The 17,946-nt window shown below is 37.8% G+C and overlaps 3 protein-coding genes across 5 annotated transcripts in view; 1 reads left to right on the top strand and 2 right to left on the bottom strand.

Moving 5' to 3' along the window:
* Positions 1-17,946, bottom strand: part of osp (outspread) — a 534,113-nt gene that overhangs the window by 259,782 nt on the left and 256,385 nt on the right. The gene's annotated exons all lie outside the window — the stretch shown is intronic.
* The window catches only part of LOC135701770 (CLIP domain-containing serine protease B15-like), a 279,004-nt gene that overhangs the window by 42,819 nt on the left and 218,239 nt on the right, over positions 1-17,946 (top strand). The window lies entirely within an intron of this gene.
* The window catches only part of puml (pummelig), a 418,871-nt gene that overhangs the window by 297,725 nt on the left and 103,200 nt on the right, over positions 1-17,946 (bottom strand). The gene's annotated exons all lie outside the window — the stretch shown is intronic.

Genomic DNA, 17,946 nt, shown 5'->3' with positions numbered 1-17,946 from the left:
GAAGCTTTTGATCTGTACAATATTCCAGGATATATTGTTGCTGCTTGTTTATCACATTTTAGACATACTGGCGGTGTTGCTGTTTATGTCAAAGAATCAATTCAATTCGACCTTCGGATCAACAAAGTTATCGATAGTAACTGGTTCTTGGGCATTACAGTTGTGCGTGGCATGAATATGGGTAATTATCGTGATAGTATGTATGTATATGTATGTTCAAGTGGTCAGCGTTTTGTTGAAGTTTTAGATAACTGGCTCGAGATATTCCTTGATTCTAGTGAATTAAATATATTAGCTGGTGATTTTAATATTAATTGGCGTGACAACTATAATTCGAATCATTGAAGAACTTTAATTGACCACGTTTATTCCAATTTTGATTCTATTTTTTTCAGTTAAGGATACTAACCTTTAAATCACCGAACATGGAACCTTAATGATTGATGTATAAGATAATATCAATGATAACGAGGATTTTGTTAAATTGAAGTGCTGAAGGAAATATTCGAAAAAAGCTGTTTCGAATCTTGTTGAGAGAAGCGTGGATTTTAAAGTTCCGGCAACTTCATGGTTGTGTGCTACTTGGATTCTATCTAGTCAAGATGGAAACTTAAAGATGTTAAGTCAACAGATTTATTTTTCGTATTATTAGAGAGACTTTCAGCCTTGGGCTGGTTCGCCTCTGTACTCGTCTGAACTGTATACCTTAGAATAAGTCTTGTCCATCTGAACAACTTTGCCGAAGACAAGAAGCTTCCATATGAACAGAATCTGTCTGTGTAAGATAGCATAACTTGAATATTTTCGTATTGGCGCCATCTATAGTATAAATTGTGTAATACACTTTCCATAGTTTTGAAGACATTGTACTTCTCAACATATTTGCAAAACGAAGTAACAGCTTATTCGGTAACGATCCTGTGTTACATACATCTCTAACATTGATTATTCCAACTTAAAATCTTCTACATTTACTAGGGGAAATGACGGCTTCGGCATGCCAGACTATTCTCGGCAACCCAAATTGAAACACTATTTTCACTGGATTTTCTTACGAAAACACTTCGCTGAATGCATGCAAACGATTCTTTATGCTTTCAGCTTCAATTTGACTATATTTTTACCACTGACAAAAAGCAATCTAGCAAGGTTTTCTTGAAATGAAACACACGCACTACAAATTGTAGCTGATTTCGAGTTGCCGATAATAGAACAGCAGATTTACATGCAGTTCAAATGGAACTGATAGTGTTGTTTTATTTCTATATACAAAAGAAATATGGAAGATTCAATTTAAATTGAAGATTCCATAATGATGATTTTGTAAAATATCGCTATAGCCGATATTTTGCTCAAATTTAGTCCAACTTTGTATGTATGTGATAGAATTTAACACGAACTTTCACATTTTTAGTCGAAATTGGATAAAATCAACAAGATCCTGCTTACCTCAGTGTACCTTATAAATCAAAATTTCTCGATCTCAATATGCAATTGTAAATTATATTTATTGTTTCATTCGTAATTTTCTGAAAGTTCAAAATATTTTAAAAACTATATTGACCAAAACATTAAAATTAGATTTCAATCTAAACACATAAGTTGTCAGTCTATATGTTGAAGTAATGAAATTGGATTGTTAGCGGAATGCTAAATAAAACAGCAAAAAAGGTTATCTTCCATTTAATTCCACTTAATAAATTTTGGTATCCATGGCAGATACGTATTTTATAATTCACTATGGTCAATTTTAATATAACGGTTTTATTCATAGTTATCGAATTAAGTAATATCAATTCAACTTAGGGAGATGAAAATGAATCTCATCGAATAAGGGAGGCAAAAATCGAGTTAAGTTATGCTTTCAAAATTTATCGAGTGACAAACGAAGCACCAAGTTTTCTATGAGAGATGCCTGCTGGTTAAAAATTTATCTCATTTTGAAGCAAATTTTTCAGTTTTCAACCAAATACGTTTAAATTTTGCTCAGATGATCAGGATTAGCTCTCTGGAGCAAATATTTTGAAACTTGCATTAGTCTAGTCTATATTATACATCACCGTTATGCGTTGATTTCTTATCGTGCAAAAGTCGCTTACCTGAAAGTAGAGAAGTAAAAACAAAACGGTTAGTCATCTATTATCTCAATGTTCACACAGAATAATGCTTAAATTATTAATCTTATTGCACCAAAAACGTTGCCATCATTGCCAAGTCATGCATTATTACGTCAGCTCGGTGCAGAGGCGAGTGCAAGCGAGCGGAAAATAAACATAAATTCCTTAACAGCAGCGTCAATCACATGGTTTAAAAGGCGTTTTGCTGCTCGAAGCCAGCATAAATATAAACAACAAGAAGAAATAGAAGAGACAGGAAAAATGAAACCCAAGAAGGGGAAGACTTTATAAGCTCTAAATGCCAATTAAAATTCCATCGATTAATTCATACATGCTACACAATTTCACGTTTCCAAACCGATTCCAAAGCTGAGCTGGCGCATACGACTGGAAATGTTACTACTGCTGTTGATGCTGCTTGCTGCCGGCCTTGCAACGAGGGGGCGTCAACGAAACGGTCTCCCGAAAGCATAAGCATTAATGTAGGTTTTTTAAACACTCATTGCATTGCAAAATGGATACACAACAGGCGAACCCATTGAAAAAATAAAGACCAAAAAAATAGTTGCCAGTCAGCATAGCATGAAAACCGAAAGCGTCTCACCCGCCGACCGAAGTCTGGGGTTTCCGACAAAGTCGATCAAGTCCACATATAGTGCCCCTAAAACATATTGACCATCATGGCTTGGCAATTCAAAAACAGCTGACGGGACGGCGGTTGTACGGCTATGGGTATTCAAAAGCTGCACCGAAAAAGAAACCTGACCTGGACAACATAAACCCTTTGTCGAGAGGTTATACTGTAGGTAGTAAAGTGGCCCATTGAACTGATAAAGCATTTGAGATGCAGTGCGGAGTAAAGAAATGTAATATGCTAATTATCTACGAAATGTAATATGTGCGGATACGAGTCACTTGAAATGGTAGTCAATAAAAATCCAACTGGCACGGTATAAAAAACAATTCAACGATTAGGACCAACACCAAGGCTTATGTTTCGTAAACAGACAACGTCAGGGCTGGTAGTGCTAATGCGATACAATAGTAGTGATTTTAGTGACTAAAATTACGGAAATAGTGACCAAATAGTGACTTGTAAATACTAAATAAGTAAAAATTTATAGGGTAACTTAGAAATTTAAATACAGTTTGATATGTCATGGAACTTAAAATCAAATTTCATAAATTCCTCTAATTTAATCGAATCTCACAACGGAATTTCCTGTGAAGAGCATTTGAAGTGATTTGAATAATTTACTTTTGCTTACGTTGTACATGATGACTAGCAAATAGTAATTCCCATTTTTTTATGATCTTGAATTTGGTTCTGCGTTCGAAATCTTTAAATATTTTATATATCTAGGTAGATAACTTTGATAATTTGTTATGAACTTTCCACAGAATTTCTTCAGAATGATCTCAAGAACTTTTTTAGAATAATTCCCTTTCTCTTAAACTTAGAGGCAAATAAGCTTTTACAAACATAATATTACATTCTTGAAATTCTTTGCAGAACAATCAACAACATTCTTGGAAATAGATTATTTTCGTAGTTGGAAATGCTTAACATCAAATATCAGAATTAATGTGGACATTTATTACGATAGATGAGGAGATGAAAGTAAAGAGTTTACAGTTCCGTTATGTGTGGCAGTGTGAAATTTGTATACAGAACGAAGAAAGCGAACAAAGGACAATTTTGAGGAAGGTATGAATAGTTAGATCATCTCCTTTACCAAGCTCATCCGTTAATGAGGGATGGTGAGGGGTGTTTCACCCTTGCCACCACTGACAAAAGGGATGATCGCCGATTTGCTCATGTACCTCTGATGTGCGTTCTATCGATTGTTTCACGCTCAACTCGCCACCTGACGTTAACAACTACCCGATTCGTACACACTTAAAAATAACTATTTTTACACGAGACATAATCCATCTTTGACGTAAATTATGGAACGTAAACAAACATGTCATGTAAAATTAAGTGCTCCCAAACCGAAACATACGCAACTCGACGAAAAGTACGATTGATTGAATTTATTTTCTCGTTTCTTTCAACTGATTCTTGTGTCATTTGGGCCGCTTGCATGTGTCGGTCTCAGAGCACCGAAATTTACATGACTTTTTGGTAGTGTGTACCTTCCGCAAAATTGTCCTTTATTCGCATTATACTTTGTATAAACAATTTTCACACTGCCGTACTAAAACGGAACCATCAACTCTATAATTGAATCTCCTAATTGATCGTATAAAATTTCCACTTTAAGTCTGATATTTGACGTTAAGCATCTCCCTATGTAAATCGTTAAATTCACGCATGAAGTAATAACACATGATTAGTTAAAGTAGATTATTTTTGATTTTTTATTGATTCATTTAGGAACTCCCTGAACGCTCCTTCCATATATCCATCCTTAGAATTTCCATGCAATTAACCTCAGAAATTTCAGAAATTTCTGCTTAGAATAATCTTGGACTTCTCCCTTGCATTCAATTGGAAATTCAATTCGTATTCTCCTTAGAATCCCCATAGTATTTCGTCAGAATTCTCAAAACAAAAATCCATCATAAATTTTGAAACTCTTCTTAGAATTCCTTTGAGATTGAACCCTGAAAATTCGATTCCATTGGAATTCTTTTCGGAATTTATTTCGAACTCACCCCAGATCCGCAGAGACCATCTTTGAAGTTAACGGGATTTTCATGGAATTTTCAATAGAGCCTCTTTAAGCAAAATTTCAGAACTAATGTTGAATTCTTGTTGGAACTAGAATCCGCATCCAATAATAATAGAATTCTTCTCAGAACTCTCATTAAAATGCACTCTCATTTCCCAAGTAACATTGTAAGTTTTATTAAGGTTTTCTACAAGTCTAAATCATGGTCTACAGAACCCTCATAACACCCAAAATGTTACTTGGGTCATATTAGAATTATTTTCAAAATTGTTCCGGAGCTGATTTTTGCGTCTCTAATAATTTAAACAATAATAAAAACGAAAGTTCGTATGTGTTAAGCCAAGTTTAACTATATAGGTAAACCTAGCTTCAGATTTAAATGCAGAAAAAGAAATCGGTCCTAAGTGCTGAAGAAGAAATCGGAATCCTTTAAAATTCTCATAAAATTTACTTTGGATTTTTTAAAGTTCTTAATCATCCTTGAAAGACTTTTGAAAATCTATCACAAAACAATCCTTTGGGAAGTTTCCAAGGTTTACAATTTATTTTCTAGGAAAGGAGGTATATTTTTATTGATTTTTAATCAAAATTGTAGGCATTTCCCAATAGTTTTCCTGGTGTTCTAAAGTTTTGCGGTTCACTGGTCGCCCTGGTAAAAATTTTAATTTTTTTAACAGATATGTATATTTTGTTAAAACTATTGTAGACTTTCTTAGTGCCTTAGTGCCAAATTTCACTCTATTTTAGTAGCGAAAAAGTGACTTTAGTGACTATTTTTAGTCAAATAGTTACTTTAGTGACTTTTTGGTGTAAAAAGACAATTGACACCGTCTTCAACCAGAGGTTGTACAGACTGAATACTTAACACTAGACAACACACAACACCCAGTAGACCAGTAGGGAAATTTCCGGGTTGGGAAAGTTCCACTGGCTGGAGCGGGAATCGAACCCTCACTTCGTGGCACTCACAATACGCCTAAACGACGGGTGACGCCGCTAACCGCACGACCACGAAGCCCACTCAAGTGACTTTTTAGTGACTGGCTTCAAAATAGTGACCAAGCCACTAAAAAGTGACCTGCTACCAGCCCTGTACTGTTGTAAGTTGTACAACGTGCGAGTACTCGTATTACAAAAGTTTGCGCGAGTACTGCAAGGTTAAGTCCAATTGAATTTTTGTTAATCTATCTAAACCTATCTTCAGTGAAAACACGAAGTGTGGCTCTACGGTGTGGAAGTTGTGAAGATCGATCGGGAGAATACTAGCATTAATCTATCAATTTTAAGAAGGATTAAGGTGCTTCCTTTTTGTAGTGCTTGTTCTTATCACACTTCGCAATTTCAAGAGTGCAAATCTAAAGATTTACGAGGTTTATAATTCTGTTAATTTCTGACATTGCAGCATACAATTTAGTATTAGTTTTAGCAATGTGCATTCGAAAAAAACCTTAATATACTGCCTTGTGAAAATGCGAAGTGTAATGCGAAAATAGACGCTATCGCTACACCTAACCGGCCTGGGGCAAGTGTTGGTTGTGGAGACCGAAAAATGTGGAGTGTGTTAGTAAGGATGGGTAAAAATAACTTCATCATTGGAAAGAATAAACATGACAAACAAAAAAATAAAAATAAAAAAGTCTTAATGAACCTTGCGATTGACAGATCTGTATTTTATCCACTCTATGTGTGGCATCGCGGCCAGTAATTTGATTTATTGTGGTAGCTTGCATGCATTGGTCAGACGGACAATATTTCAAGAAAAAAAGTATCCCCTCTCCAACACCCAATCAGCACTTTAGGAGACAAGAAGAGTAGTTTTTGGCTTGATTGTACGAAGTTGAATTTGTATATTATACGAATAAGGTGTAATATTAGCATTGCTCCAGATGACAGCAAAAACGACTGTTTCGTACTTTTTATGAAAGGTGTGCTTTAAATACGATACACTGGAGTCGCTTTTTACGCGGTTTTTTTTACACGGTTTTTTTAAGCGGTTTTTTTATACGCAGATTTCGGAATTTACGCGGTTTTTTTTTACGCGGATTCCGGAATTTACGCGGTTTTTGGTTTTTTTTTACGCGGATATCAGAATTTACGCGGTTTATCATTATACACTAGAGTCACTTTTTACGCGGTTTTTTTTACGCGGTTTTTTTTTACGCGGATTTTGGAATTTACGCGGTTTTTTTACGCGGATTCCGGAATTTACGCGGTTTTTTTTACGCGGGACGTATCACCCGCGTAAAAAGCGACTCCAGTGTATTCATTTTTACGAAACGGTTTTTAGAGAAATAACGAAAATATGTTTTCAGTGTTGGAAGGGTATTTTCTTCTCAATTTAGCGAGAAACTTGCATTTCATATGTCTGATGTAAAATTCATAAACTGTTATATTCAGATGACCCAATAAAGGACTGTTCATAAACTTCGTGCACCAAATTGCATACAAAGTTCAGTGTGGATGGATTTCTTCCTCTAGGTACCAGCCTCGGCACCATTGGTGTATCACTGGGTTCCAATTCGCTGAGAATAGGTTTATCGTTCGAACTAGAGGGGGTCTAGTTTAGGTTAGTCTAGGGTCCGGCAACACTTTGGATTGGTGCGAGCAGTGTTGAGCCGATCGAATCTATGCCAAAACAATGTCAAAGCAGATGGAAGCTTCGAATCTACTATGGCTGTTAGGACGGCTACAGCCGAATTCAACTTTTCAATATCCGCTTTCATAGAACCGACTGCACAGCAAAAAAATAATTTTGATATCACGTCAAAGTGAATGCACTACAATCATGTCGAAAATATGGTGTAATATTACTTGCTAAAAAGGACAAAATTATCATTAATACAATGCATGAACTGACATTACGCTGCTTTTGCTGCATTTGTTTATTTATGTGGTCATAAAAATTACATGAAATTTTCAACATGATTGTAGTGCATCCACTGTGATGTGATATCAAAATTATTTTTTTGCTGTGTGCTTCTGTTATCACTGAGCTCTGTACATTGTCACGGCTGACGATGTTGCGGAAACGACCATTGGTAAACAGCACAGCCCAGTGATCGCTCATCTCGTGTAAGATGGGTTGACTGAAAATGCAATTGGATTCAACGTACGTATTCTATATTAAAAAGTAATGAAAAAGTTCCAATACAGCGATCCATCACTGCCTGCTGGTCAAAAAGATCCAGCTCGACATTGCACAATGGTTCCTCCAGAGGACAGAAATGCAAAACATAGTTTATTTTTTGGAACGAAACTGATTATGTCTTCGAATTCTAGAACAAATTTGCTATCTGAAAGTATGTTGATATCGATTTTCTAAACAACTATGAACATTTCATCCGCTCAAAGTAGCGACCCAACAAACAATCGTCTATTGAAGAAACGACTTCTTGGCCATTTTATTCAACTGCATGCTTAATAGTACTTGTACTATTTTAAATAATAACTTCTGTTCAGGCTTTGTTCAAACAAATCTGGAGAATTTATTCAACCACAACATTGAACTACTGGTGTTGTATAAGGTATGTCGAGAAGCTTTTATTCGACTTATATGAGTTGTAACAGAGTTTATACGATTAAAATTTTGATTATTCAGAGTTTATTAGACATCACTGCTTCCTTAAAACAATGATGCTCTGTATACACTTGATTCTCATGTGAAGTAACGTTTAATTAGACATTATTATACATTTATTAAACGATTATTAAACTGTGGGAAAATAACCCGAAAATAAGAGGGACGGCGGGGGACAGGGAAGAGTGTTTCTTAAGTGTATTGTATTCATTATTTCTGACGTGGCTCGCACCACGCAGATATTAGATTATTTGTTAAATACTTATACATGTCGTTGTATGGGATTCGAACCATGTGTACCTTCTGATTACCAGCCGCTTGCCTTGTCATCTGAGCTATCCTAGAATTCATCATATGGGCAACTCAATAATCAATAAAAGCTTGCATGAAAGTAAATACCTATCAGCAGAATGATTAATTCATTCATCGTTGTTTTAAATGAGACCAATGTTGCCTCTTCACATCTCCAAGTCGAAAGAAAGGATGCTTGGTTGTATTTTAAACTAGATCAATGCATTCATTATCGTGAGTCATGTGATCGATGATTACTATTTAAATTAATTAGACGTAGAACACAAATAAAAAAAAAGTTTGAGCTTGGGATCGAACTCACGACCTTCTAATTGGAAAGCGGAAACGGTAACCACTACTCTACTGATTTCGCCTTGTTGTTAGACTGAATCAGTGTTGTCAAATAATGAATCTATTACATCGTTTATAAAGCATTTACAAATCATGTGATTACAACATGGACGCATAGTGATATAAGGGCTATTATGCTGACTGTATTTACCTTTTTTCAGCAATATTGTACTGCAATGAAATCTAATAAAGGAGCTAGAAAACATTTATAAGACGTTTAATAAAGCATTTTATTCAATCAATTGAAAACAGTCGAATTAAAGCGACAATGTATGTGCAAATTACACTCATTCAGTTTGTTATTAGATCAAACTTCTGGTTCTGATAAGGAAGACAGTCAACGTTTATAAAGCTTTTAATAAGGAAATTAATCATATCAGAGCAAACGGCGGAATAAAGGCGCATCTATCGATATCAATGAGGTTTTTTCAGCACATAATTCGACATCCTGTTTTATTCAGCACTAGCTGAGTGTGCCCGGTCTTGCTCGGGATTCAATATTAGCTTGAGTTTATGCGCCGATTTAAAAAAAAGCATGCTTTATTGTACGTAGCCCCCCCCTATTATCTAAGGGGCTACCCCCTATGATTATCTCCTTATACCCCCACATGCCTAATTTGGTTCCATTTGCTTGATTAGTTCTCGAGTTATGCAGAAATTTCTGTTTCATTTGTATGGGAGCCCCCCTTACAGAAGGAGGAGGGGTCTCGAACCATCATAAGAACCTTCCACGGCCCCAAAAACCCCTGTATACAAATTTTCACGCCAATCGGTTCAGTAGTTTCCGAGTCTATAAGGGTCAGACAGACAGACAGACAGACAGACAGACAGGCAGAAATTCATTTTTATATATATAGATTGTACACTGTTATACAGTATTTATTCAATGTGTATGCTTATTTGTAACTTTGTTGGGGAGCTACACAGTAAAATTTCTCTCTCGTTATCTTTTGAAATATTTGAGAGTGTGCTTTTTCTACACACTTAATCTAGCTCGGTAAAATCTCCAACAGCCGATTACTTCGGCAGTAAATTTTGCTGATATCTCTGCAAAATATCTGTTTGTTAGCTGATATCTCAGCAAAATGTTATTTGTTAGCTGAGTCTCGGCAATTGTTTTACTGAATCTCAGCAAAATAAATTGCAGAACTACTCGGCTGTTGGAATCTCGGCGAAACATTTTAAGTGTGTATAGCTTGTGGGTAGGTAAGTACTGGTATTGTTTTCAAGCTGCTTCTTCTTCTTCTTCGCATTTCAAGCTTATTGCATATCGCATATTAGCTTATTGCGTGCTCTCAACTTAGTGTTCTAGATGCACTTCCACAGTTATTAATTGAGAGCTTTCGATGCCTGTACCATTTTTGCATTGGTATAATTGTGTGGCAAAAGTACAATCAATACTTCTATGCCCAGGGAAGTCGAGAGATTTTCCAACCCGAAAAATTCCTAGACCGGACCGGGAATCGAACCCAGCCACCTCCAGCATGGTCTTGCTTTGTAGCTGCGCCTTTACCGACTGAGCTAAGGGAGGCCCCAAGGTTTTCAAGCTGCACTGGTATTGTTTTCAAGCTGCAAGACAATCAGTGGATAGTCGCTTTGGCGGAAGGTACACTCAAAAAATTTATCACATGAAAACCATGTGAATTTCACATAGCATAGCATATCCTTACGTAAATTTACTTACATAAGGCATTATGCGATCCAGTACAAGGAAATTGCTAGAGAAAATGGATTACGTACCGAACTTGAAAACGGCTGAGAGGCTCAAGACAGTATTACCGGTAGCAATTTCTGTGAAACACAACAACAAGGTGTACACCAAATCACTTGTTGAATTAGTTACGGTCAACGGCGTTCCATTGAAAGTACTCGATTATCCCGCACTTCGCATAATCTTAGAAAAAGGAAACAGGTTTGAAGGAAAAGTTTGGTCAAGGTACAGAACGTTTACATATGAGTTATATATGTATTTCAGCGAAAAAGTAACGGGTATGTAATTTTATTTAATACTGTTCTTTTATACCTAAGCTTTTAAAAGCGAAAGTAAATGTGATTTGAATTTACTTGTTGTGCTGGAAAAACACGCAGGAAATTTGCATTGCCCAATTCATCTTTCGTAATATGCGCTTGCTTCACACTAGTGAATGTTTAATACAGCCGCTGAACATGTTTTACATGAGCATATCTATTATTCAACCGATTTATTAACGTTAAGAGTCATTCCAATGAACCTCTAAGCCATGTCTCCCTTAATTGAAAAAAAAAGCTGCTTCCGTCAAAACACAGTGCACTACTAGACTGTGCTATGCGTGAGTAACATCCGTGCAGCCCAACTACTCTCACTCAGATTTAAAATCTCTCTCTCCTTTGTCTCTTTTTCCTATCAAATATAGGGGACGCGAAGTATTTGAGAGAAGTACAAGTGTTTATGCACCGCTCTGAGTTTTTTGCCATTCCCTGCTCACAGGCGTTGTGACCGGCCTTCCTTCAGGCTGGATCTTTAGATTTACTTTATTTTAGTTTAGTTTCAGCTTATCAATGAAGGAACATCTATGGGTTTATTTTATTTTGATGTACTTTTCGTTCAGACTGGATCTATTGTTTTAAATTCTATAAGTTAATTTTTTGCGCTTAGATGAAAAAAACATCTTTAGATTCACTTTTATCAGCCTTCCTTCCAGCTGGAATTATTTATTGTAACTCTCCGATCAAAAAACGTCTTCAGATTTATTTTAGATTGATTAATATTATTCAGCCTTCGTTCAGGTGGAATCTATTGTTTCTACTTATTTATGTTTATTTTCAGATCTTTGATAATAGAACGTCAATAGATTCATGTTTTAATGTTTAACTTTTTTCAGCTTCAGGCAAATCCAAGAATATTTTAATGCATGATTACACCAGCACATTGTATCAAAACTATAATCACATCACTTATCAAGCTGAATCCTGATCATACAAAGCTAGCCCGCTAACAAAATACCCATCCCGCGATCTTTGTGGGGATGCAGAGGTATACTCGGTCTCTAATTCAGCAAAGATCACGCACTAACATTCCCTACCCATTCCCACGTAATTGCAAGAACGTGGCCGGTGCCGTTATTGATCCTTCAATATTTGGCGTCACTGAAAGTTGAGAATGAACGACCACTCCCAGTCAGTCATTCAGTCGATTAATTGTGCAATTTCGCTGGTTCGGGCCAATTAAGGAATAGCAACCATTGATACACCCAACCGGTGGATGTAAGATTCGCTTACAATTATGTGGGATTCATCATCAGAGGATGTAAGTGGAGACCGCATGAACCGAGGATGCGATATACCTAGCTGCGGTCCGATGTAAGAAAATTGGAGACCGAAAAATGTGGAGTTGTATTAGTGAGTGAAATTAATTATGTCGAAAAAAATAGAAAAAAGGTTGCCGACTGGACTCGAACCACGGACGTTGCGACTATCAAACCTATGCTTTCTCCACTGCTCTCTCTATGCTTCTAATATGGTCAGCCTAAAAGCAAACATGAAGCGCTCATTTTCTCGCATGCTCGACTTCGTATGCTTTTTTCTGCTGGAGAGATTCGAGTTAAGTGTGTGCGTCGTTCTACAATGTTCTACAATGTGCGTCGTTCTACAAGCTTACTGGTACCTATAGTCGAAAGCGTAGATGCAACACGAAATAAAAATGCTCGACTTCGTATGCTTTTTCTGCTGGAGAGATTCGAGACAAGTGTGTGCGTCGTTCTACAATGTTCTACAATGTGCGTCGTTCTACAAACTTACTGGTATAGTCGAAAGCGTATATGGAACACGAAATAAAAAAAGACAAAAAACCATTACATCGCCTGCATGGTCAATTTCTAACATTCGTTGCGATGTTCATGAACAGAGGATGATAGGAAACGGAACTAACATTCATTGTAATAGATTTTTGGTTTGCGTGTATGTACAGTCAGCCAAAGCTACAAGCAGTACACCAGTAACACACCACAATAAGATGATCTACCTGTGTTAAATACAGGACATATCTGCATGATCAAATATCTGTATAAATACAGACATGTCAGCATATCTGGCATCTATGTAACAAATCTTGATACGTAATTAATCACTGCCTCTTAAATTGAAGTGATACCTACAACCTCCAACGATCGAGAACTGTCCTGGGCAAGCCTTTGAAACAGAGTGGGATAGGAAACAAATGTTACTTCGACACTTACCTAAGAGAGATGTAGGGAACTCTACAACCCCTTATAAGTGTCACGGGAAGTGGTTAGATTTTTTAGACGGAGGGAAAGTGAAAATACCTGCAACTTTTCTTACGTCGACTGAATGATGATTTTTTTCTAAGTCCTAAAGGTTGGAGTAAGAAAGCATACAGGTGTTTTCACCTTTAAAAACTGCAGAGTCAAACCCGACTGATATGAGAAAATACAGAAAACGCCACCGTAGTACCGCAGAAGCTGGATTCGGTAAATCGGGTTAAGCAACCCTAGTTCAAATGTTGGCCTAGGGATTTGAATGTGAAACCATTTTTGGACGAACGATTTATGAAAAGGGTTGGATTACTCCAGAAGTGAATCAATTCACGGTTATCTACATGAAATTGCAGCTAAAGAAACTGGGAACAAAGCATGTTATACTAATAAGGAGGCATATCACTGATCGGAGTAAATACATTGTATCGCACGTATACAGTTGGTAGTGATGCTAGTTTCATTGCCTATTCATAGAAAACTACAGATAAAGAAAACGTCCAATCCCATGGGGATCGATTTGAGAAGATCGATCGAACAGACGAATGAATGATCAAACAATTTCCAATGTGGGTGAATGGGGAACCAGAACACAGCGCCAGCGCGCCAAATCGACACACATGTTTGTTTTGGCTTGTTGTTGCTTTTGTTTTCGTTGGCGTTGCTGCAATTTACTATGGGCCTCTCTCAATTGGCGCAGTAAAAATAAATCCAGACGGAAACTTGTTGGAGTCGAAGATCGAGTTGATTGCTCACGCGAAGCTCTGAAAATCGGCTAATAATATTATGACCTCGCTTTGGTTTCACATTCGGGCGGGAAGAAATCGAGAAGACTTGATCTGCCTTCTCGCATTCGAACCCAGTTCGAGTGGTTGGCTGAGGTTTGAGGTATCGGATTACTCAGCTGCTTGCGTATTACAAAACAGCTGATCCAGTGGGAGAGAATGGGTTAGTGAATGTCGATAGGTGGCGCAATTGGAGCGGGTATGGTTTACGAAACTCTGTAAACATTGATATAGTTACCGGTGCATTATGTTGAACTAGATCTTCGAAGGCGAGAAAGACTGGTTTTCATAATTTGCATGGTTTTCAAATCATAGAAAAGGTTTAAACTGAGTCTTATAGAGAAAAAATCCAACTGATCGAGCACTTCAACGTCGATAGATGCCTACACGTGCCACACAATGGCCAGTCCAAGTGTTTCAACTTTCCCATTTGCTGTTCCCCCCATAGTCATCACGGTGAGAGCGGGGAAAATTTAATTTCTCATAGCCGCATATCTCATGTATTAATCAAACGGCGTTGACATTATTAGCTGCAGGCACACAAAAGCATATTAGACACACGTGACTTGATCCGGTACGATCTGCGACCGAGAGTGAAGTGAATACAGCAACCAGCCCAAGAACTTAGAAGGCGACTGACTAAGCAACATGTTGAGCTGCCTCTCCGTTGCTGAAGTTGGCTGTCACATGACCGAGGTTCACTCGCTGCACATTTGTTGTTTCTTGCTGGTTCGTGGTTCCATATGCGAGAGAGACAACAGTTCAATCGGCTAGATGTCGCTGGAAGCTGTGGTGGCGATGCACGGCGATGATGGTGGAAAATTCATGAGCTAGGGAAAATTGAAAATGCTGAAGGTAATGTTTGACTCTGCTGCAATAGGTGAATTAAATACACACGGACAAAAGAAGATAGAGAAGAGGGAGATTTCAACGGCTTGATAAAAGTTTGAACCAAGTTGGGTGAACTGAGGAGTGAGTGGCCTTTAGAAGGGGAATGTTTAGTTTATGGAAGCACAACAGTTATATGCATCTTGTCACATTTTCTCTTTCATTGGTTGGATTTCGCTTTCGTTTCCACCGGCACAAGTGGTGGTGACGATCTACCGTTTCATTTTCTCATGAGACATGTGCATTTTCAATTTTCATCGTTAAAGTAGAAAGTTTAATGCACGATAATTATTGGGTCAATTCTACCATGCTTCATCGGTACCATTCGGTTTCGTTTGTGCTGCTGCTTCCGCCTAAATGCAATGCAATGATGTTGGCACATGGTGGTGCATTATCGTTAGGGAATGGAAAATGAAGCAGTAAAATTAATTTGAATTATCTTGTAATGAATCACCAATTGGTGAATAACGTTTAAAAGGAAGGGTTTTGTGTGGGAAAAGATAATTGTTTGAGCGGTTTTACGTTTTGTCAGTTTACTAAATATGTTTGAAACTTTTGCTAAGATATAGCCGAATTTAAAATACATGTTTTGTAGTGAACAAGAAGTTCAACTCGAGTAATGATTAAAAACAAAATTCTGGGATAAAAAAGTATTCCGAACTAGGAACATAATTGAAATTTAAGTCTCACATTTTATGATCGCAAATAAATTATTTGATCATGTCCTTAGCTTAACAATTTTTGAGAGAGTAAAAAATATTGAATTTAATTTGAGGTTTTCGACTGCAGCAAACAATACATTTTAAAGCATTGTTGTGGTATTGTAAATATCAATAATTGCCTTTTAAACATTAAGCAAATCATTTAAAAAATCTCGGGTTATATGATGATATGGAATTACCACTCACTGTAGCAAAACAACTGTCAGTAGACTGTGTACTATCCACGCTGTTCGACTTGATCATGTTGTACTCAACCTGCAATTGTGTGAAGGGCCAAAACGGTTTGGGTGAATCCGTAGGCAGCATCACCCATGTGAATCCTCCAGGATCATACAACCGGTAAAAAAACAGGCCATCCAACAGGAGAATGCCTTAATGAATGGGGAGAAGAACTCGGCCTCTATTCACGAAATGTTGAAGACGGGGAGTTGGCATTTCCACTCTCCCCATCACTTTCGCTTCAAACGGGTGACTTGGTGGACACACTCGTACCCTGCATTTAATGTTTCATATAATAATGTAATTAAAGTTAAAAGAAAAATAAAAGAAAGATCTTGCAAAGCAATCCATTTTTTTCCTTGATTTGTTTTCCGTCGATCTTGTTTTCCGTGCTGAGCACTAACGCTACCGACGCCAGGGAGGCAGCTCTCACACCTGGACCCTACCTATCGACCCATCAACTCATGAACCGCGGACCAACGGCTTTACTTCCCTTCCAAAGGAAGGCGTGATCAGAGATGTTATGCCTGAGAACATCCTGGCGGCGTCAACTGGCATTGAACCCAGGCCTTTTGGGGTGAGAGGCAATCACGCTTACCACTACACCACCGGCGCCGCTGCAAAGGAATCCATGACAGTACGATGATTTCAAAGAGCTCCCATAGATATGCTGCCGCTACTTCTTCAACCGGTGTTAAAAACAGCACTCACACCATTCCTTTCTCACACAGCAGCGAAAACCCCCATCAACCACGAAACACACTCTAGCTGCTCCAACTAGAGGGATCTCAACAGAGAAAAAACGGACTGCGACCACTTTCCATCATCAATCACTCGCGACACGACGGCTTCAGTTCACCAGTACTCAGTCAGCTCCTTAGCGGCCGAATCAACTCGCGACCAACGCCGAAATCAGATCCGAAAACTCCAGTGACTGAAAACAAACGAGTCTAATAGCCGGCACGGCACACTTCGATTGCATTTCTGAAACACAACCTCAACGCACGAACACGACGACAATATTCGACAAGCGCCTTTCGTCCGGGAGGCGGAACGCCAGCATGGCACTCATTTTAAAGGTCTCAGATTATTAACACAAATAAGATCCCTGTCTTAGGCGATGTAGGGGAAATATTTTCAAGATACATAACCTAGAGGTAGAAATTTTGGTCTTCCCGAACCCGTTATTATTCACTTGGAAGTTGTTTGAGATCCTGATTAGAAGAAATTTACAACTTCTCAAAAATATGCCTACCCAAGTCCTAGATGATTGATTTGGTTAAATCGCAGAAACAGCCATATAAATAGCCTAAATTAGCCAAGAAAAGCCCTTTAAAGGATTGAAATAGTCGAAATTCAGCCTGTTAATGTCTGTAAAACTCCTTCTCTACATTTTAGAGATCAGGGTCACTTTCAGCACTAGAAAGGGGACTAGTTTTTTTTTACCACGGGCCCTTAAAACATAATTCAAATTTTCCAGAATAGGGAAGGTGAGTTTTGGCACAAGCTATTACAGATTTGTAATTTTCACATGTTGGCAAGTTAGTAATACCATTGCACTGAAGCTTAGACCATTCCGTTATGCACAAATACGGATTTCCGGATAAACTGACGCGATTGATAAAGGCGACGATGGATCGAGTGATAAGCGTTGTCTGAGTTTCGGGGACACCCTGGATTCCTTACGAATCTCGAATAGAGTTTGTATCTGCTATTTAATATCGCCTAGGAAGGTGTGATCCGAAGAGTGAGTTATACACGAGTGGTTCGATTTTCAGGAAATCCATCCAGCTTCTTGGCTTCGCCGATGACATTGACATCATGGCACGCAACTTTGAGACGATGACGGAAACGTTCATCAGACTAAAATCTGATGCCAATCGGATTGGACTCGTCATTAATGCATCGAAGACAAAATACATGAGCGGAAGAGGTTCAAGAGAATATAATATTAGCCTTCCACCACCAGTTTAGATTGAAAATGATGAAATCGAGTGGTAAACGAGTGCATGTACCTGTGCTCAGTGGTGACCGCCTACAATGACACCAGCAGAGAATCCAAAGACTC

This window comes from Ochlerotatus camptorhynchus, unplaced genomic scaffold (assembly GCF_037179485.1).
Source record: "Ochlerotatus camptorhynchus isolate MF236.1 unplaced genomic scaffold, CSIRO-AGI_Acam_v1.1 ptg000176l, whole genome shotgun sequence".
Lineage (NCBI taxonomy): Eukaryota > Metazoa > Arthropoda > Insecta > Diptera > Culicidae > Ochlerotatus > Ochlerotatus camptorhynchus.
This window is presented reverse-complemented; position numbering and strand designations above follow the sequence as displayed.